The 21,692-nt window shown below is 49.0% G+C and overlaps 1 protein-coding gene and 1 long non-coding RNA gene across 3 annotated transcripts in view; both read left to right on the forward strand.

The window, feature by feature from the left end:
* Nucleotides 1-21,692, forward strand: part of NXN (nucleoredoxin) — a 177,359-nt gene that overhangs the window by 77,640 nt on the left and 78,027 nt on the right. The gene's annotated exons all lie outside the window — the stretch shown is intronic.
* LOC126938906 (uncharacterized) lies at nt 13,657-15,241 on the forward strand. 2 transcript variants are annotated; one of them, XR_007720222.1, is made up of 3 exons: nt 13,657-13,721; nt 13,944-14,017; nt 14,055-15,241. It is a non-coding gene; the product is annotated as an uncharacterized LOC126938906 (long non-coding RNA). The 2 variants fall into 2 exon arrangements; XR_007720221.1 differs by lacking the exon at nt 13,657-13,721 and adding an exon at nt 13,729-13,832.

Raw genomic sequence — 21,692 nt, forward strand, 5'->3', positions numbered from 1 at the left:
GAGGTCAGGAGATCGAGACCATCCTGGCTAACATGGTGAAACCCCGTCCCTACTGAAAAAAAATACAAAAAACTAGCCGGGCGAGGTGGCGGCGCCTGTAGTCCCAGCTACTCAGGAGGCTGAGGCAGGAGAATGGCGGGAACCCGGGAGGCGGAGCTTGCAGTGAGCTGAGATCCGGCCACTGCACTCCAGCCTGGGCGGCAGAGCGAGACTCCGTCTCAAAAAAAAAAAAAAAAAAAAAAAAAAAGTAGTATTGAGACATCACTTCTCTTCACAATCCTAAAATATTGCAGGAAGCGATCACCTAAATTCGCAGAGGCTACAGGAAAGGGAACAAGGTAAGTTGGGTTGGGTGAGGACACATGTTTTTCTCCATCTTTGTTTACTAGTCTAATTAATTCTCTTGGAGATAACCCTCCAAAAAAAAAATCACGTGGAAATTGGGATGAGATTTTTCTTGTAAAGTGGGTTTACAGCTTCCGATATGGTAACTGTACTAGGGGATTGTTGATGTGTGTTTCTCACGTTTTTGTGCCTCTGGGAAGGACGGACAGGTGTCTGCAAAATGTTTATAGACCAAAGAAAAGAATTGCTACTCGTGTTTGAGGATGATCTAGTCTCTTAAAGTAACTGGAATAGCAATAATTGGCGTTTGCATAGGAGTACACAGAATACTTGCTGGCCAGGCGCGGTGGCTCACACCTGTAATCCCAGCACGTTGGGAGGCTGAGGCAGGCGGATCACCTGAGGTCAGGAGTTCGAGACCAGCCTGGCCAACATAATGAAACCCCATTTCCACTTAAAAAAAAAAAAAGTTGGCTGGGGGTGGTGGCGGGTGCCTGCAGCCCCAGGTACTAGGGAGGCTGAGGCAGGAGAATCGCTTGAACCCGGGAGGCAGAGCTTGCAGTAAGCCAAGATTGCACCACTGCACTCCAGCCTGGGCAACAGAGTGAGACTCTCTCTCAAAAGAAAAAAACAACAAAAACTAAACCCCAAAACTCTCCATCTGCATTATAATACATGAGCCTCGAAACGGCCCTGTGGGAAGTTGTTTGGAGGTTTTTCACCTTCGTTTGAGTTTTGTGACGCTCAAGCTCAAGAAGGTTAAGTGACGTGCCCAGAGCTGTTTAAGTAGGAAACAGGCAGGTGGGAACTGAAAACATTTTTCTTTAAAAAAAAATTTAAAAAAACATAATATTTATTAATTCCAGGCCAGTCCTTCAAAAATACACAGTTTAGAAGTAAGTAGAACTCTGGACCCTTCTTAACCGTACAGTATCACTTCCCAGAGCTGTGTGGCCTAGGGGCTGCCGCTAGCTTCTCACGCTTCGAAGCAGGTACCTGAGAACGAGGCAAGTCTGCACTGAGAGGTGCTGAAGGTATAAAGTGCACCAGGCCCCCGAGACCCAGATACGATGAAAGGAATGTAACATGTCCAATTATTCGTTTATATTGCTTACATGTCAAAATGATGATATTTCAGATGTATTGGGTTAAAATACATTAAGATTAACTCCACCTGTACCTTTTTACTTTTTTTTTTTTTTTTTTTTTTTTGAGACAAGGTCTCACTCTGTAGCCCAGGCTGGAGTACAATGGCACAATCGTGGCTCACTGCAACTTCTGCCTCCTGGACTCCCGTGATCCTCCCACCTCAGCCTCCTGAGTAGCTGGGACCACAGGCACATGCCACCATGCCCAGCTAATTTTTAAATTTTTTTTGTGGAGATGGGGTCTCGCTTTGTTGCCCAGGCTGGTCTCAAACTCCTGGGCTCAAGTAGTCCTCCCGCCTCAGCCTCTCAAAGTGCTGGGATGACAAGTGTGAGCCACCACACCCAGCCCTTTTTACCTTTTACTGTGAAGAAATTTAAGATGATACATGTGGCTCACATTGTATTTCTGTTGAATAGCACTGGCCTAGAACTATTTTCTGTGGTTTGCAATAGCATGATTTCTGTCTTGTATCAGTAACATGTCTCATATTTTACTACGTTCTAGCCTGTGAGGGCACCTCTCCATTTTGGGGGAGCAAGTTGCCTTAAACTTCCCTTTCTGTTTTGAAGACTGCTTTAAGAAACTTATACATTCTTTATTTCACTTTTTAAATGTTTAACTGACAGGGTCTCGTTCTGTCACCTGGACTGGAGTGCGGTGGTGCGTTCGTAGCTCACTGCAGCGTCTTAACTGTTGGGCTCGAGGGATCTCCTGAGCAGCTGGAACTATGTGTGTGTATTACCATGCCCGGCATATATATATACACACACACACACACGTTTAGAGACAGGGTCTTGCTGTGTCGCCCAGCTGGTCTCGAACTCTTGGGCTCAAGCAGTCTTCCTGCTTCGGCCTTCTAAAATGCTGGGATTACAGGTGTGAGCCACCACACCTGGCCTATCGTAGAATTTCAACATAATTCCTGTGATTTTAATGACATAGCCTTCCAGGGAAGTCTTGATTCACTGGCAGAGTGTATGTTTGGGGACTGTGTGTTAGATCCGTGGTTGTGGGTGTGGAGTGTGAATGTGGCATGCGCACTCGTGTGTGAAGAGGAGAGGAGGACGGGAAACACACCTTCCAGGGGGCTTTGCCGAACCCCACATGTCCCCCCGCCATACAGATTCTGCTTCTCTAAGGGTGAGGAGTAAAGATGTGCGTTCTTCTCTTACCCATAAAAAATACTGCCACGAGCTGGGCACGGTGGCTCACGCCTGTGATCCCAGCACTTTGGGAGGCTGAGGTGGGCGGATCACCTGAGGTCAGGAGTTCGAGACCAGCCTGGCCAACATGGTGAAACCCCCCATCTTTACTAAAAATACAAAAATGAGCTGGATGTGGTTGCGCGTACCTGTAATCCCAGCTACTGAGGAGGCTGAGGCAGGAGAATTGCTCGAACCCGGGAGGGAGAGGTTGCAGTGAGCTGAGATCGTGCCCCTGCACTCCAGCCTGCGCTGCAGCCCGGGAGACGGAGGGAGGCTCTGTCTCAAAAATAAACAAACAAACGAAAAATTACTGCCAGGTGGGTGAGTTCCTGTTACGGATGGGAATGTGTTGGGTCAGAGTGGGGCTGGGGGGGAAAGGCTGACAATCACCACATCAGGGAGAGACTTTACAGCCCTCGGAAAGGAAACCGCTGGCAAAGGCTCTTCTTTTATAAGCTTTTTCCAACGTGTGCGTCTCTTCCTTTTGTCCTTAGTGGCCACGGGGCACCGTAAAACTGGGGCCGGTCAGTCAGATGGAGGCCGATGTCCCGGGTAGCCCGCAGGTCCCGCTCTTCACAACAAGCCCCGCTTACAACCTGAGAGGTTTGGAAGTCCAGCTGGGCCTGTCCTTCCCCAGGCTCTGCTGGGGCTGCAGGGTACCTCAGTGCAGTCGATGCTGTGAGGCGTGTACAGACAGAGTTTGGCCTAATTCAGTCTAATTATTAAAATTCTTGGCAGGAATTCTACATGAATCACCTCCAAAAAAACTTACAGTCAAGTTAATGCTACAAGTCTGACTTCAGCCCACAAAACTGAGAAAACTTGGTTCTAAGTCTACAAAGGTAGCCTTAACTCCTCCTTGTCCACAGACTAGTGACTTTTTGCCACAGACAAAGGAGTGTGAATTTTCTTAGGAATCTGTCTGTGGGGGGTGAGGCTGGCTTCGGAGGGGGTCATCCCAGGGGGGATTTGGTCTACCCTGAATGAAGGCAGACGTTAGGCCCTTTGGCTGTGGTAGGTTGTATGACTTCCGGCAGGCTCCTTAGCCTCTCTGAACCTCAGTGTTCTATCTGGAAAATGGGGATAATAATAACTCAAAGAGTTCTCGTGGGTACTAAGTGAGCCAGTGTGTGCAGAACTTGTAGCAGAGGCTGGGTGGGCTGGCTCACGCCTGTAATCCCAGCACTTTGGGAGGCTGAGGCAGGAGGATCACTTGAGCCCAGGAGTCTGAGGCCAGCCTGTGCAACAAGGCAAAACACTGTCTTTACAAAAAATTTTAAAATTAGCTGGGCGTGGTGGCGCACGCCTGTAGTCCCAGCTACTCAGGAGGCTGAGGTGGGAGGATCTGCTTGAGCCTGGGAAGCAGAGCTTGTGGTGAGCTGTGATCATACCACTGCACTCCAGCCTGGGCGACAGAGCGAGACCCTGTCTCAAAAAAAGAAAAACGAAAGCATAGATCAAAAAACAAAGACGGCGTGGTGGCAGGCGCCTGTAGTCCCAGCTACTCGGGAGGCTGAGGCAGGAGAATCGCTTGAACACAGGAGGCGGAGGTTGCATTGAGCCGAGACTGCACCACTGCACTCCAGCCTGGGTGACAGAGTGAGACTCTGTCACAAAAACAAAAACAAAAACAAAAAAGCTTGTAGCAGAGCTGAAGAGGTAAGCACCTCATACCTGTTTGCTGCTTTTATTGTTGTTGTTATTAGTTATACATTGTGTTCAAATACTGTGGGTACCAGGGCTTTCAATGAAATGATGGGAGGGGAGGCCAGGTGCAGTGGCTCACGCCTGTAATCCCAGCACTTTGGGAGGCCGAGGCGGGCAGATCACCTGAGGTTGGGAGTTCGAGACCATCCTCAACATGGAGAAAACCCGTCTCTACTAAAAATATAAAAAATTAGCCAGGCGTGCTGGTGTATCCCAGCGACTCGAGAAGCTGAGGCAGAAGAATCACTTGAACCCGGGAGGCGGAGGTTGCAGTGAGCCGAGATCGCGCCATTGCCCTCCAGCCTGGATGACAAGAGCGAAAGTCGATCTTTTTTTTTTTTTTTTTTTAAAAAAAAAAAAAAAAAAAAAGATGGGAGGGGCTATTGTGTTAAAATAGTGTGGGTACCAGAGTGGTGGATGGAATGATGGGAGGGTGACACTGTGATAAAATTTTGCGGGTGCCAGGGTGGTGGATGGAGTGATGCGAGGGGCTGTACTGGTGCTTCTTCCCTGTGACTCTTCCCTCTTCCTCACGTCTCCTTTGTAAACAGGTTTGGAGGGGAGAAAACAAGTCCTGGAAAAGCCAGTGGCATTGCCACTGAGTGACAGTTGCCTTTAAATAGCTTTCTCTGCTCGCCCTTTGTAGGAGGGGACAGGGCAGGACAGCCCAGTGAGGCAGCATCTTTTCTTGTGCTGTATTTTTTCTGCACTGCATTCTCCCTAATAAATCTGTTTCTGCCTCGATGTAGATATCCCGAGGACCTTCACCGTGATTTTCAGGTTCAGAAAGACATTCTCGTGCCTTCTGCTCGAAGTATCAACCTCACCGATCTCAGAGGTTGACACTGGAAGTTAAAAAGTTTTTTTCTGTTACCTGAACAGTTTCTAAGAATGCCAGAGTGAGTGTTGGCTTATGTCTGGAGTGGACTGTGGATGTGGGTCCCGGGTGTAAGTGGGAGCAGTGAATAATGGAACTGGTGAGAGATGCCCAGATAGTAGCAACACTGTTCACTGGTATCAGGTTCAGTCCTGACTCACCAGCTGGGACAAACACCCGAGGGTATTTTTGGGAGATGACCCTGGAGGGCTGGAACCCTGGGCCGTGTCGTTGTCCAGCTCATAGGCAGATGGCTCTGCATGAGACCACGTTTAAACAGCAAGCTGAGGCCGGGCGCGGTGGCTCACACCTGCAATCCCAGTACTTCGGGAGGCCGAGGCGGGTGGATCACCTGAGGTCAGGAGTTGGAGACCAGCCTGGCCAACATGGTGAACCCCATCTCTACTAAAAATACAAAAATTAGCCAGGCGTGGTGGTGGGCGCCTGTAATCCCAGCTACTCAGGAGGCTGAGGCAGGAGAATAGCTTGAACCCGGGAAGCGGAGGTTACAGTGAGCCGAGATTGCGCCACTGCACTCCAACTTGGACGACAGAGCGAGACCCTGTCTCCAAAAACAAAAAACAAAAAAAAAAAAACAAAAAAAAACAAGACAGCAAGCTGAGGGGAGACTTTCAGGCTGTGTTTTTGGGACAGAATGCCATCAATTTAGATTTCGATTGAGTGCTTTGTTTGAATTCACTGCCCTGGTTTTCACGTGGGAGGCGTCCTTGAATTCCATGACTCCCGTGCTTTTCATTTGACTAACGAGGAAGCAGAGGTCAGGGCAGCTGAAGCATTTGAGTCACTTGGGGTCTGGGCAGAGCCCGGGAGTTGGACCAGGTCTGCTGTTTCCCAGGCCAAGGTTCTTCCCCGGAATAAACTGCGGAGAGGAAAGGAGCTGGCATTGATTCAGTGTCCGCCTTTGTGCCAGATACTGTTACTCCATTTCATGTAGAGATTGTGTCCCCCCCACAGATCCCTACGTGTTGCAGAGGGTGATGTCCAGGCTCAGAGGGGTTTACCGGATACAAATGAGAATGCAGAAATGTCAGGCCAGGCACCGTGGCTCACTCCTGTAATCCCAGCACTTCGGGAGGCCAAGGTGCACAGATCACAAGGCCAGGAGTTCGAGACCAGCCTGGCCAACATAGTGAAACCCCGTCGCTACTAAAAATGCAAAAATTAGGGCCAGGTGCGGTGGCTCATGCCTGTAATCCCAGCACTTTGGGAGGCCGCGGTGGATGGATCACTTGAGGTCAGGAGTTCGAGACCAGCTTGGCCAATATAGTGAAACCCCGTTTTTGCTAAATATACAAAAATTAGCCAGGCGTGGTGGTGTGCACCTGTAATCCCAGGTACTCGGGAGGCTGAGGCAGGAGTATCGCTTGAACCCGGGAAGCGGAAGTTGCAGTGAGCTGAGATGGCGCCACTGCACTCCAGCCTGGGCAACAACAGCTAAACTCCATCAAAAAAAAAAAAAGAATGCAGATCTCTCTTTTCATAAAGTCCACACTTTTCTCTCAAAACTCCCCTACCTCCCAGAAGATGCTTCCAGCCCTGCAGACTGGGTCATTTTTAACATCTCTGCAGAATAATCCTGAGCTTTTAAATATTAAAAAACTTTCTTTTCATGAAGAGAGAAAAAAAGGTACATTTTTTTTGGCCGTCTTCTCTGTAGGCATTAGCTTTTGAGTGGTTTTTGGCTTTCCAATAAAGTGCTAAAGTTTAGGGCCGGTCCCAGTGGTAAGAATTTGAAAAACTAGTATCATTCATGTTTCTTCTCCTTGAACCAGCAGATTCATTTTGCTTGTAAATAAACTCACCACCCTCCCTTCCCACCCAGGGAGGGTCCTGATGCCAGCCATGGTTTGCCACCAGCCTCCTGGGAGGGAAGAGATTTCCTCCTGACATTTGTACCTGCCTTGTGCCCCTCTGTTCCTGCGAGAGCTGGGAGTCTGGTGGCGAAGAGAGTGGGCTCCGAAGCCATATGGTCAGCTCCAGGTTCCTGGCATTGTGGCCTTGGGCACGTCACCATTTCCAGGCCTCCATTTCTCCATCTATAAAATACTCTCTCTCTTCACAAGCTTTTTGGCTATATCTTCAGAAAAGTTTCTGGGTTTTTTTGTTTTGTTTTGTTTTTTTGTTTTGAGACGGAGTTTTGCTCTGTTGCCCAGGATGGAGTGCAATGGCACAATCTTGGCTCACTGCAACCTCTGCCTCTAGGTTCAAGTGATTCTCCTGCCTCAGCCTCCTGAGTAGCTGGGATTACAGGCACCAGCCACCACGCCTGGCTAATTTTTGTATTTTTAGTAGAGACTGGATTTCTCCATGTTGGCCAGGCTGGTCTCGATATCCTGACCTCAGGTGATCTGCCCGCCTCGGCCTCCCACAGTGCTGGGATTACAGGCTCGCCTGGCCCTCAGAAAAGTTTTAGTGTTACACTCTGTAGCTTGAGGATATCATTTACTTTAACAAAGCCCTTTGACTTCTTTTGTAAAAATAATTAATTTAGAGACAGAGTCTCGCTCTGTTACTCAGACTGGGTTGCGATGACATGATCACGGCTCACTGCAGCCTCGAACTCCTGGGCTCAAGTGATCCTTCTGCCTCGTCCTCCCTCGTAGCTGGGACTACATGTGTGCACCACTGCCCCCGGCTTGTAAAATTTATCAGCTGGGCAAGATCCTCCCTTCAGGAAGCTTATTTTATTATCTCCCAGGAAAGAAAGGCTGTACTTAAATCTCCGTAACAGAGAGGAGAGAAAGGAGAAAAGTGTGGAATCCTTGGTTTTGTTTTTTAAGGCTCAGTGCCAATTCCTGAAGATACAATCATGAATGAATCAGGCTTTGCCCTCAAGGAGCTAAGTCTCCTTGCGGGAGAGAGAAGCAAGCTGTGTCTTCTTTGCAACTCTCACTAGTATCTGCGATCTTTTGTTGATTTTTGTTGCTTATTGATCGTCCACCCTCACGAGAATATGAGCCCAGGAGAGCAGGCATCCAGGTGTCTCTCTCAGGGTCTTATTTTTTGTACCCAGCATGTCAATATTTGTGGAATTAATGGATGGATAGATGGAGTATTAAGCGAAGTAAGGAGACAGTTACAATACTGTTAACATAGAAGGTGCTGTAAGAAAAGCATGCACAGGCCAGGCGCCGTGGCTCACTGAGGCCTGTAATCCCAGCACTTTGGGAGGCCGAGGCGGCTGGATCACCTGAGGTCAGGAGTTTGAGACTAGCCTGAGCAACATGGTGAAACCCCATCTCTACTGAAAATACAAAAATTATCCGGGCGTGGTGGCAGGTGCCTGTAGTTCCAGCTACTTGGGAGGCTGAGGCAGGAGAATCGCTTGAACCCAGGAGGCGGAGCTTGCAGTGAACTGAGATCGCACCACTGCACTCCAGCATGGGCCACAGAACGAGACTCTGTCTCAAAAAAAAAAAAAAAAAAAGAAAAGAAAAGGAAAAGAAAAGCATGCCCAGAGGCAGAATCCCAGCCCTGTCCTTTTCTGGGGAGAGGGGATAGGAGGAAATGACTCTGGGGTAGTTTTTTTGTTTTGTTTTTTTGAGACAGGGTCTGTTGTGTCACCCAGGCTGGACCCCATCATGGCTCACTGCAGCCTCGACCTCCCGGGTTCAAGCAATCCTCCCACCTCAGCTTGGAACTACAGGCGTGTAGTACCGGCCTGGCTAATTTTTGTGTTTTTGTAAAGATGAGATTTCTCCATCTTACCTAGCCTGGTCTTGAACTCCTGGCCTCAAGTGATCCTCCCACCTTGGCCTCCCAAAGTGCTGGGATTACAGGTGTGAGACATTGCGCCTGGCCTCAGAGGAGTTTCTCCCAGGAGGTGGCGTCCGGACGAGTTCCTGACAGCAGAGTAGGAGTTAGTAGGTGAAGATGGAATCAAAGGTGTTCCAGGCAGGGTGCTGGGATTACAGGTGTGAGACATTGTGGAGAATTGCGTGAACCCGGGAGGCAGAGGTTGCAGTGAGCCAAGATCACGCCAGTGCGCTCCAGCCTGGGCAGCAGAGCGAGATTCCATCTCAAAAAGAAAAGAAAAAAAAAAAAAAAAAAAACTGCTGGACTGAGAATTCAATTAACCCAGACTTGACAGCACAGCGAGGAAATCTTTGCGGATCGCCCTGGGACAGGGCATTGAAGCTAATAGGCGGTACTGTCTGTAATTTCTCAATTTCCTTTCAATAATAGCGGAAGATGCCGGACGTCAATGAGGCCGTCTGGCATTTTCCTTCCCTTGTTCAATTTACGTGATTGCCTTTTGACATCTGACTGATGTGATAAGGATGCACCCCACCCTAGAACGGGCTTTCAAGAAGAAATTGAGTTTTCTATTAATCATGAGATCCGTCTTACTAATTGATTGTCCTGTAAGCAGTGAGGGGCAGCTACAGTGGCTTTGTTTCAGCGACGCTGGGAAGAAGCCTCGCGTCTCCGCTGTCGTGTTGATTCTCACCCAACTGCCTTTCCCATCTGGGTCGCTGGAGGGTGGGAGCAGCCCTTACCTCTGCCTCCCTTTCCCGGGACAGAGCATTCTCCATCCCCGTGAGCCTGGCTCGGACTTGCCTGGGACCTGCCAGGAGCTGAACGTCGTTTTCTTTCACCCCAGGAAAAAGTGTTTCCTGGGCACGGCAGCCGTGGGTTGCTAGTCCCTGGCGGTCATGAAAGCTCACGTGTGTGTGACGGTGGCACTATTGTTAGGCACGCCTGAGTTTCCATTACAGAACCGGTATCTGCCGCAGGGCCTTTCCTAGGAGAGGCGTCGTCGAAACAGGCCTAGGAGGGGACTGGCTTGGGAAAAAAAAAAGAAAAAGAATATTGTGTGTGATAGGAACTGAGAAGTAGGGTGAGTTTGTTGAGTGGCCAGAGGTGGGTGGTCAGGACCGCGTGGTCCATTTTAGCATCTTTGAGAGCTACAGAGGCTCAAGTGTCTCTTGGTAGAGAATTTAGGGAAGCTTTGAACTCGAGGAGAAGGTTCTATTACCAGAAACAACTCTGGAAAAACAGATGTCGTCTGTCAATTCCACAAAAACTTCCCTGGGCTGGGGTTAGCAAGATGAGAAGTGGGAGAGCTGGATAGTTTAATAAGTGTTTATATTTTAGTTTAAAGTGAAGTGGAAACACAAATACAATAGTTAAAAACGTCTGGTAAGTTTGTACGGTGTGTGAGGCAACATGTTAAGTGCCGTATATACATGAGCCAGCTTAATCCTCCCACGAACACGGAGAGGTATGGGAACAGTTCTACTTTTTTAAAAAATTATTATTCTTGTCTTTTAGACACAGGGTCTTGCTGTGTTGCCCAGGCTGGTGTGCCGTGGCATGATCATAGCTCATTGTCACCTCAAACTCCTGCACTCAAAATAATCCACCTCTGCCTCCCAAGTAGTTAGGACGACAGGCACACGCCACCATGCCTTGCTTATTTATTTATTTATGTATTTATGTATGTATTTATTTATTTAGAGACGGAGTTTCGCTCTTGTTGCCCAGGCTGGAGTGCAACGACACAATCTCGGCTCACCGCAACCTCCGCCTCCTGGGTTCAAGTGATTCTCCTGCCTCAGCCTCCCAAGTAGCTAGAATTACAGGCATGCGCCACCATACCCGGCTAATTTTTTGTATTTTTAGTAGGGACAGGGTTTCTCCTTGTTGGTCAGGCTGGTCTTTAATTCCCGACCTCAGGTGATCCACCTGCCTCAGCCTCCCAAAGTGCTGGGATTACAGGCATGAGCCACCGTGCCCAGCCTGTTTAATTTTTTTGTAGAGATAGAGCCTTGCTATGTTGCCCAGGCTGGTCTTGAACTCTTGGCCTCAAATAATCCTCCCCACCTCAGCCTCCCAAAGCATTGGGATTACAGGTGTGAGCCACTGCCCCCAGCCCATCAACACTTTGTAAAGCCCATTTTATTATAAGATTCACCTTGGAAGATATTACATTATTGAGAAGAATTTACGATGTTGGGAAAGATTAGGTCTTTTTAACCTGGAAAGTATTATTGTAGCAGCTTTAGAAGGTTACTGAATTCTGTTTGTCCCCATACCTAGCTTTACCATGGCCCCAGTCCCCATGGTCGTTTATGTGTGATCATCTCTCATTTTCTTGCTTCTTTGGGTTCCCTCTTTTCTTCCTCTCTCCATTAGAGAAGATGAACTGTAAAGAGAAGGGGTGGGCCGGGTGCAATGGTTCACGCCTGTAGACCTAGCACGTTGGGAGGCTGAGGCAGGCAGATCACTTGAGGTCAGGAGTTCGAGACCAGCCTGAGCAACATGGCGAAACCCTGTCTCTACTAAAAATACAAAAATCAACTGGGCATGGTAGCAGGTGCCTGTAATCTCAGCTACTTAGGAGGCTAAGGCAGGAGAATCACTTGAACTTGGGAGGTGGAGATTGCAGTGAGCCGAGATTGCGCCACTGCACTCCAGCCTGGGTGACAGAGCGAGACTCAGTCTCAAAAAAAAAAAAAAAAAAAAAAAAAAGAGAAGGGGTGAAAGGAAGGGATGAGAGAGAAAGGCAATCAGGGAGAGCCAGGATTCCAGGGAAATTGCGATGGCCGCCGGCGGGGACCTGGGTGTACCCACGTTTCGGCCGTGCAAATGGCTAAAGCCAGGTGGATTTAAACTTGACGCAGTCACATCTCAATTATGCATTCAGCTGGAAGTAGGTATTTTAGCAGCCAGCTTAGCAAAGCTCGGGACCGGGGCACCTCCATCATGTCTCCGCCCGTGCCTGCAGACACCAGCAGCAGAGCTGCAGAGGCTGCCCCTGGCAGGACCCCCAGGTTCCGGGTGTTGAGATGCTTCTTCTGGCTTTTTTGAAGGCCAGGCCTTCTTTCCATTGCTATCTCAGGCTACTGAGCGATGGAGATAATTTTTGAAAAACGAAAAACCAAGGAGGGCGTTCTTACCAGACTGAATATAGCGACCAAGGTGCTGTCTTTGAAGCTGGGACGGAAGGATTAGGCCCCTCTCTCTAGCCTCTGCCTGGGGTTTCCTGAGACTGGGTTCCATGCTTTCTCCCCTAATAAGATTATCCGCCAGAGGAGTCTCCATAACCCACGCACGCAGGCTCAGAAAGCTCACCTTTTCCAGCCTCCCTCCAGGAACGTGGCCTGACACAACTGCACTGATTGACTCGTGAAAGTAACCAGAGTGTTGCCCTGCTGGGGACTTGGGCTGCATCGGTGTATTCCTCCCCTCTGCAGCAGCCAAGCGAACAGCTTTGCCCTTTAGGGACATAGGCAAATGTCTGGAGACTTTTAATTTTTAATTGATAGACTTTGTTTCATAGAACAGTTTTAGGTTTTCAGAAAAACTGAGTAGGAAGTACAGAGTTCACAGATACCCCTCCGTTGCCCTCCGGGTATTCCTGCTGTTGTTACCATCTTGCATTCGTGCACTACATTCGTTACAACTGCGGGGCTGATATGGATACATTGTTATTAACTGAAGTTCATAGCTTATCTTAGGGTTTATTGCTGTGTTGGGCACTGTTTGTTTTGATGAATGCATCACGAATGACATGCATCCACATGTTGGACACTATTTTGGTGAGTGCATAATGAATGACAGGCATCCATCAGAATGGGATCAGACAGAGTCGTTTCACTGCTCTCAAAGTCTCCTGGGCTTCTGGCACCGTTTTCGATCGTCACTAAGCGGGCATTACTGGCATTTCCTGGGACACCAATGAACATTCTACAATGTGCAAAACAGCCCCCCCCGACCCGCCCCTTCCCAGCAAAGTGTCAGCAGTGGTGAGACCGTGAGACCTGCTATACAGACACTGACTTGCCAGGTGCATTTGTGAGTGTCTTGTGGGTGGGAATGGAGCTTGTGAGGCTCCAGTGCTGGAAACCTGGTGTTTGGATGAGGGGTGACGTGGCAGTGCAGGAGAAGAGAGATACCAGGTGGATTTGGAGAGTCCTGAGAAGACGGTCAACTGTAAGTGAGAGGCGGCGTTCCAGCCATAATCCCTACACACACATTCCTGTAACTCTCACCTTCTTAAATTCAAACCCTGAGGTCTCAGTCCAATTAAAATGCCCTAAATTCTAATTGTTAGGCTGTGCATGGTGGGGTTAGCTTAGGTTCCTTGTTGGGCTGTGCGTGGTGGGGTTTGCTTCGGTTCCTTGTTGGGTTGTGCATGGTGGGGTTAGCTTAGGCTCGTTGTTGGGCTGTGCATGGTGGGGTTAGCTTAGGTTCCTTGTTGAGTTGTGCATGGTGAGGTTAGCTTAGGCTCCTTGTTGGGCTGTGCATGGTGGGGTTAGCTTAGGTTCCTTGTTGGGCTGTGCATGGTAGGGTTAGCTTAGGCTCCTTGTTGGGTTGTGCATGGTGGGGTTAGGTCAGGATCTTTGCTGGGTTGTGCATGGTGGGGTTAGCTTAGGTTCCTTGTTGGGCTGTGCGTGGTGGGGTTAGCTTAGGTTCCTTGTTGGGCTGTGCATGGTGGGGTTAGCTTAGGTTCCTTGTTGGGTTGTGCATGGTGGGGTTAGCTTAGGCTCCTTGTTGGGCTATGCGTGGTGGGGTTAGCTTAGGTTCCTTGTTGGGCTGTGCATGGTGGGGTTAGCTTAGGCTCGTTGTTGGGTTGTGCATGGTGGGGTTAGGTCAGGATCTTTGCTGGGTTGTGCATGGTGGGGTTAGCTTAGGTTCCTTGTTGGGCTGTGCGTGGTGGGGTTAGCTTAGGTTCCTTGTTGGGCTGTGCGTGGTGGGGTTAGCTTAGGTTCCTTGTTGGGTTGTGCATGGTGGGGTTAGCTTAGGCTCCTTGTTGGGCTATGCGTGGTGGGGTTAGCTTAGGTTCCTTGTTGGGCTGTGCATGGTGGGGTTAGCTTAGGCTCCTTGTTGGGGTGTGCATGGTGGGGTTAGCTTAGGTTACTCCCTAACTAAGTGCGGTCCCTGATGTACCTGTGATGGAACTAAAAGTGCCAAGTCTTGGATTGAGGTCCCCTGTGTCGAAACATCGTAGCCGCTCACTGCCTCAGTTTCCTTTTCTGAAGACAGTTGTCCTAGTCTCATTGTAGACAGAGCATCTTCATGAGCTGATCTCCTCAGTGTTCTCTGGTTAGCTTTTGTGATGCCAGGGCTGTATTATGACCTTTTATTAAAGGCAGATATGGATGCTAAGTGTGTGTGAATGGGATGGAAAGCCATAAGATGACTCCTTATAAAGATGAGAGATTGAGGCCGGACGCAGTGGCTCATGCCTGTAATCCCAGCGCTTTGGGAGGCCAAGGTGGGAGGATCGCTTGAGCTCAGGAGTTTGAGACCAGCCTCAGCAATACAATGAGACCTCATTTCTACAAAAAATTAACTGGGCATGGTGGCACACAGCTGTGTTCCCAGCCATTCGGGAGGCTGAGGAGGATCGCCTGAGCTCAGGAAGTCAAGGTTGCAGTGAGCTGTGATCATGTCACTGCGTAACAGCCTGGGCAACAGAGTGAGATGGATGGATGGACAGACAGACAGACAGACAGACAGATAGATAGATAGATTTGTAAGGGAAAAATACAAATGTTCCAAGTCAGCACTTTGCAAATGGAGGGGCCGTATTCGTGAAGCAGGTGGCGTAGCATCAGCCCCACAGACCTCATTGCCCCATAAATCTCATCAAATAGGAGCAAGGATTCTATTCCCCTGAGAGGCCTGGGAGGAGAATCCAAAAGCCATATTCACTCCCTTATGGAATGTAAATAGGGATCAAGAGCGATGTTCCTTTTCATAAATTACCTCCTCCACCCTATCTGTCTGAAGTCATAAAGCCCCAGATGTAACCAGAAAAATCCAGAAAAGATACTATTTTGAAAAAACTCTTGTCTAGGCGCCGTGGCTCACGCCTGTAATCCCAGCACTTTGGGAGGCTGAGGCAGGCAGATCATGAGGTCAGGAGATCAAAACCATCCTGGCCAACACGGTGAAACCCCGTCTCTACTAAAAATACAAAAAATTAGCCGGGTGTGGTGGCGGCACCTGTAATCCCAGCTACTCGGGAGACTGAGGCAGGAGAATGGTGTGAACCCGGGAGGCGGAGCTTGCAGTGAGCCGAGATCACGCCACCGCACTCCAGCCTGGGTGGCAGAGCAAGACGCCGTCTAAAAAAAAAAGAAAAGAAAAAAAAAAAAAAGAAAAAACTCTTTCTTTGTGGGTGCATGTTTGGGCTGGAGCGGGAAAGCTTTGCGGAGCAACAGTGTTCAAACTGAGGCATGTAAAACAAATTTTATTCAAACTTTAATTATCTCCCACCTGCTGGCACTTTGTCACGTTCGGAGGGAAAAGGATCATTGAGAACAGCATTTGATGTGCATGAGAGTTGCTGGGTTTTTTTCCTGTTCTTAGATGGGATTTGTTCTTAAGTTTATTTCATAATGAGTAGGTCCAAACACAGAGTTCACGTTGGCATGCTTGACACTGTTTAATTAAGATCCTTTACCCATGAAGTGTTGGCTTTTGTTGTGTTGAATTCAGTTTTTTCAGAAGTTTGGACCTTGGGATTTGGGCATCTTTCTCCATCCCGGTGAGAGGGATGGGACACTGGGTGTGTGCTCTTTGTGAGTGGGGGTACGTGATCTATGGCAGGTCAGGGGAGCGAAGGGAAAACGTGGCAGTGCTTTGCTTTTCACCAGGCTCCAAAATACCCACAGCCTTAAACTTGAAACTTGGGTGTCTATCCTCATTTTGCATTCTGCAACAGCCAAGAATTAATCTGTCTGCATTTTTCTTTCTTTCTTTCCTTGCTTTTCCCTTCCCTTGCCTTTTCTTCTCTTCTCCTTCTCCTTCTCCTTCTTCTTTCTCTCTCTCTCTCTCACTCTCTCTCTCTTTCTCTCTCTTTCTCTTTTCTTTCTTTTCACAGTCTTGCTCTGTTGCTCAGACTGGAGGGCAGTGGCACAATCTGGACTCACTGCAACTTCCACCTCCTGGGTTCAAGCGATTCTCCTGCCTCAGCCTCTCGAGTAGCTGGGATTACAGGCACACGCCACTACTCCTGGCTAATGTTTGTATTTTAGTGGAGACAGGGTTTTGCCATGTTGGCCAGGCTGGTCTTGAACTCCTGACCTCAGGTGATCCACCTGCCTTGGCTTCCCAAAGTGCTAGGATGAAAGGTGTGAACCACCATGACCGGCCAGTCTCTCTGCATTTCTCATTCATTTCTACCTTCCTATGCTCTTTTTGGCTCCGATGCAGAATCACTACATGTATCAGGGCTTAGAGCTTTTCAGTATGTTGCAACAAAAGTAACTTCGTCACTTATTAAGCACATGGCATGTGCAGGCGCTGGGCTTCCTGCTCTATCTTCTCATTTAATCCTCCTGAGAAGCCAAGTGTCACATAGCTGGCAGGTGGTGAAGCTGAGATTTGAACCTGTTGCCTAACCACAATCCATCTGTTAACCACAAACCTTAGTCTCTTTCTCTTTGTGCACTGAGGCTTAGAACCCCCAGCATTCTGCTTCTTGTTTCTTCTGAGTCAGATGTTTCAAGTGGCTCCATCAATCTTTTTTTTTTTTTTTTTTTTTTGAGATGGAGTTTTGCTCTCGTCGCCCAGGCTGGAGTGCAGTGGTGCGAGCTCAGCTCACAGCAACCTCCACCTCCCGGGTTCAAGCAATTCTCCTGCCTCAGCCTCCTGGGTAGCTGGGATTACAGGTGCCCGCCACCATGTCCAGCTAATTTTTGTATTTTTAGTAGATTCGGGGTTTCTCCATGTTGGCCAGGCTGGTCTTGAACTTCTAACTTCAGGTGATCCACCTGCCTTGGCCTCCCAAAGTGCTGGGATTACAGGTGCGAGCCACGGCGTCTGTCCTCTGTCAATCTTTATGTAAGTTCCGATGCATCTAGAAAGTCCTCTCACATCCCAGCTGTATTTTTTTTAAATTTTACTTTTTGCTGTGATTGATAATAGCAGTTGTCTGAAGACCTAAGAGCACCCTCGTTTTCTTGAAGTCAAAAAACCTTGGGAGGGAGAGCATTAGGAGAGATACCTAATGTAAATGATGAGTTAATGGGTACAGCACACCAGCATGGCACATGTAGACATATGTAACAAACCTGCACATTGTGCACATGTACCCTAGAACATAAAGTATAATAATAAAAAAAAAAAGGGAGAAAAAAAAAACCTTGGCCGGGCGCGGTGGCTCAAGCCTGTAATCCCAGCACTTTGGGAGGCCGAGACGGGCGGATCACGAGGTCAGGAGATCGAGACCATCCTGGCTAACACAATGAAACCCCGTCTCCACTAAAAATACAAAAAAATTGGCCGGGCGTGGTGGCGGCGCCTGTAGTCCCAGCTACTCGGGAGGCTGAGGCAGGAGAATGGCGGGAACCCGGGAGGCGGAGCTTGCAGTGAGCCGAGATCGCGCCATTGCACTCCAGCCCAGGCTACAGAGCAAGACTCCGTCTCAAAAAAAAAAAAAAAAAAAAAAAAAAAAAACCTTGCTGAGACCAGGTGTGGTGGCTCATGTCTGTCATCCCAGGACTTTGGGAGGCCAAGGTGGCCAGATCCTTTGAGCCTAGGATTTCTCTGCCAGACTGGGTAACACAGTGAGATCCCATCTCTACAGAATAATTTTTAAAATTAGCCGGGAGTGGTAATTTTGTGGCGCACGCCTGTGGTCCCAGCTACTCAGGAGGCTGAGGTGGAAGGATCGCTTGAACCCAGGATGTCGAGTCTGCAGTGAGCTGTGCTTACACCACTGCACTCCAGCCTGAGTAACAGAGCCAGATCCTGTCTCAAAGAAATAAGGATTATACATTAAAACTAATTTTGTGGAACTTAGTCCTGCTGTAAGATACAGATTTTCCTTTTTATTGCATTAGAAGTGCCTTAAACTCTGGCGTCTGTCCCTCTCTGTACCCTGTGCGGTACCTGCATTAGAAGTGCCTTAAACTCTGGCGTCTGTCCCTCTCTGTACCCTGTGCGGTACCTGCACCTCCTCCGTGTTGTAGGAACCCAAGTTGAGGAACAGGAACACTCCTGAGCGTGTGCTGTACCGGGCACGCTTCTCATCCGTGACCTGTGTGGCAGTTCCAGACCTCTCTGTTCTACACACGAGGGAGCTGAGGCTTGGAGAGGTCCGGTGGACTTGATGAACCTCATGGCTAATGGCTTGTCATGGAACCGAGGGTTGAAACTCAGGCCTCTGTGACACTGAAACCCACGTCCTTGCCGCTCTGTTCTTCTTTTCCATCGAATGGGAATTGGGTGAAATGGAATTCTGCTTTTTTCTTAGGAAAAAGGAGGTGGAAAGGCGTGTAGAAACACGTGGAAAGCCTTTCTCTTTTTTCCCCCTCAAGCCACAGGGGCCAGCTCAGTGGCGGTGGTTCACTGGCGTGGAGTGAGCGGAAAAACGGGGTCATGCCGCCGCCAGAAGCCTGCGTTCCTGTCTAATTGGCGAGTACACGCTTTCTTTGTATTTGTTTACCTTATGGCTAGTTCTGACAAATAAAATGGACTCTTTTCTTGGCCTCTGGGGTGGAGTGAGCTGTGGGGTTTTAGAGGAGGGAGCGAAGGCCTGAAAGTGCCCGGGATTTGCAAAGTCTCCGAGAATGTGGTGCAGAAGAAGGTATTCTTGACTTTGGTGACAAGAGCTTTTGAACGGCAGCTTCCCCTGTCATGCTCACGGAATCGGACACTGCCTTGTGACTGTACGTTGTCCACACATCCTCCCCCTGCACCTCCATCAAACCTTCGTCGCTGTGGCCACTTGCCTGGGAGAGGACTGGCCGGTCAGCTAGCATGGATTTACAGAGCTCCCACCAGATAAAAGATGGAGGCCAGGCGCGGCGGCTCACGCCTGTAATCCCAGCACTTTGGAAGGTTGAGGCGGGTGGATTGGTTGAGGCCAGGAGTTTGAGACCAGCCTGGGCAACATGGCGAGACCCCATCTCTACAGAAAAAAAAAAATTACAAAAATTAGCCAAGTGTGGTGGTGCATGCCTTGTAATCCCAGCTACTTGGGAGGCAGAGGTGGGCGGATTGCTTGAGCCCAGGAGGTTGAGGCGCAGCCATGATCGCACCACTGCACTCCAGCCTGGGTCTGAAAAAATAAATAAATAAAAAATAAAATAAAAGTTTGTTTTATCCAGATTGTCAGGCAAAAATGTTAGGATAAACAATAGAATGAGATCAAAGCCTTCCTCTTTTTGCGTTAGGTTGGAATTCCAACCATCCAGTGAGAGGTATTATTGTTATTATATATATATTTTTTAGAGACGGAGTCTCGCTCTCTCGCCCAGGCTGAAGTGCAGTGGCACGATCTTGGCTCACTGCAACCTCCACCTCCCGGGTTCAAGGGATTCTCCTGCCTCAGCCTCCCAAGTAGCTGAGATTATAGGTGTGTATCACCATGCCTCGCTAATTTTTGTATTTTTAGTGGAGACAGGGTTTCACCATGTTGGCCAGGCTGGTCTCAAACTCCTGACCTCAGGTGATCCACCTGCTCAGCCTCCCAAGGTGCTGGGATTACAGGCGTGAGCCACTGTGCCTGGCCTTTTAAATTTTATTTTATAGAGATGCATTCTTGCTATGTTGCCCAGACTGGTCTTGAAGTCCTGGACTCATGCAGTTCTCCTGCCTCAGCCTCCCAAGTAGCTGGGATTACAGGCGTGTGCCACGACACCTGGCTAATTGTTGTATGTTTAGTAAAGACGGGGTTTCACCATATTGACCAGGCTGGTCTCGAACTCCTGACCTCAAGTGATCCACCTGCCTCAGCCTCCCAAAGTGCTGGAATTCCCTGCGTGAGCCCCCGCACTGGCCGACAGTGTTGGCTCTAATGGAGGGAAGCCTCGCTGTGTGCTGCTGGCCTTGCAGGGAAGAATCATGAGCGAGTGTCAGGTATCCAGCAGAATTTGTCTTACGTCTCTTGGACTAAGTATTCCCTTTGGCTCAGTAAGAGCAAAACCCTTTAGTCCAGCCTGGATGTTAGAGAACCTTCTGCTTGCTTAATTTATTGATTTTTTAAAGCCAAAACTATGTCAGCAGAGCCAAGAATAATGTTGGAGAGATTCTGTCTAAGAACATATCCTTGCGTAGTTTTCCTGACTGAAATCCATGCTGCTAACACTTGGGACCTGAGAGCTGCTTCGGTGGAGGGACCCGGCACCGCGGTCAGAATGGGGTGGATCCTAACACACAGCCTTCGGTTTCTGATGGGCCCCACCTCGCCCCTGCCTCTCTGTGCCTTTCTTGTGGTTCCATGCCAGGGTTTTGAGCTGCGTTTGGAGCCTTTGTAGAGAATTTTCTGAGGAGCATTAAAAGCGAGTAGCACAGCCCCAGGTGGGCATGGAGCCTTTCTTTAGAGGGGGGCATGTGCACAAAGAAAAGGAAGCAGCCATTTACTTGAAGAAGTGATTCCTGGCTAAGAAACGATTGTGAGAAATGAAAGACTAGACGTAGGAGACGGACGATAAAATCCTGAACTCTTCTGATTCTTTTTTCTTTTTTCTTTTTTTTTTTTTTGAGACAGCGTCTCACTCTTGTCGCCCAAGCTGGAGTGCAGTGGTGCAATCTCAGCTCATTGCAAACTCCGCCTCCCGGATTCAAGTGATTCTCCTGCCTCAGCCTCCCGAGTAGCTGGGATGACAGGTGCCTGCACCACGCCCGGCTAATTTTTATATTTTTAGTAGAGATGGGGTTTCACCGTGTTGACCAGGCTGGTCTCAAACTTCTGACCTTGTGATCTGCCCGCCTCGGCCTCCCAAAGTGCTGGGATGACAGGTGTGAGCCACCGTGCCCGGCCACGCATCTTAAGTCTTGTTAGTCTCCATCCAAACCTTGACCGATGATGGGACATGTCAGTCTGAACGAGACCCTTTCCTGGACCTCTCTCTCATATCGTCTCATCCCACCCAGGAGGCCTGACTCAGCTCCGCTTGGCCTTAGATGTCCCTCTTCTCCCTAAGAGAGATGGCAGGGTCACAGGATGCCTCAGGCCAGACTCTTCTTTCATTCACACCTGGGTCATTCTGCTGTGTCCTCAGCTAAATCTTTGTTTGGGAGAAAACCCACACTTCCTTTGGCCCCCGAGTTCTGGATTGGTGATTGGAATACAGATGTTTCAAAACTGTTCACATTCTAGAAACATGTTTTATTGGGACATCCAGAGCTGTTGAGACACTTGGGATCAGTCTTCAGCTCCAGTTTGCTTATTAATTCCTGAGGGACCATCCGTCCCTGTTCTAGTTTCTGAACATTTGGGTTCCCCATTCAAGACACGGCACTTCCCTGCTGGGTGGCTAGAGAAGCAAACGAGGGCCCAGAAGGTGTTCTAGAAAGTCAGGTGGATGGGGAGAGAATGGAGGAGGATCCATCCCAGCCTGTCCCCGGCCCAGCTGCCCTTCTCCTGTGGCCATCAGAGTGTTGTCCTTCCCCTGGACAGTGCCAGACACACTTCCCTGACTCGC

Source organism: Macaca thibetana, chromosome 16, assembly GCF_024542745.1.
Source record: "Macaca thibetana thibetana isolate TM-01 chromosome 16, ASM2454274v1, whole genome shotgun sequence".
NCBI classification, from domain to species: Eukaryota; Metazoa; Chordata; class Mammalia; order Primates; family Cercopithecidae; genus Macaca; species Macaca thibetana.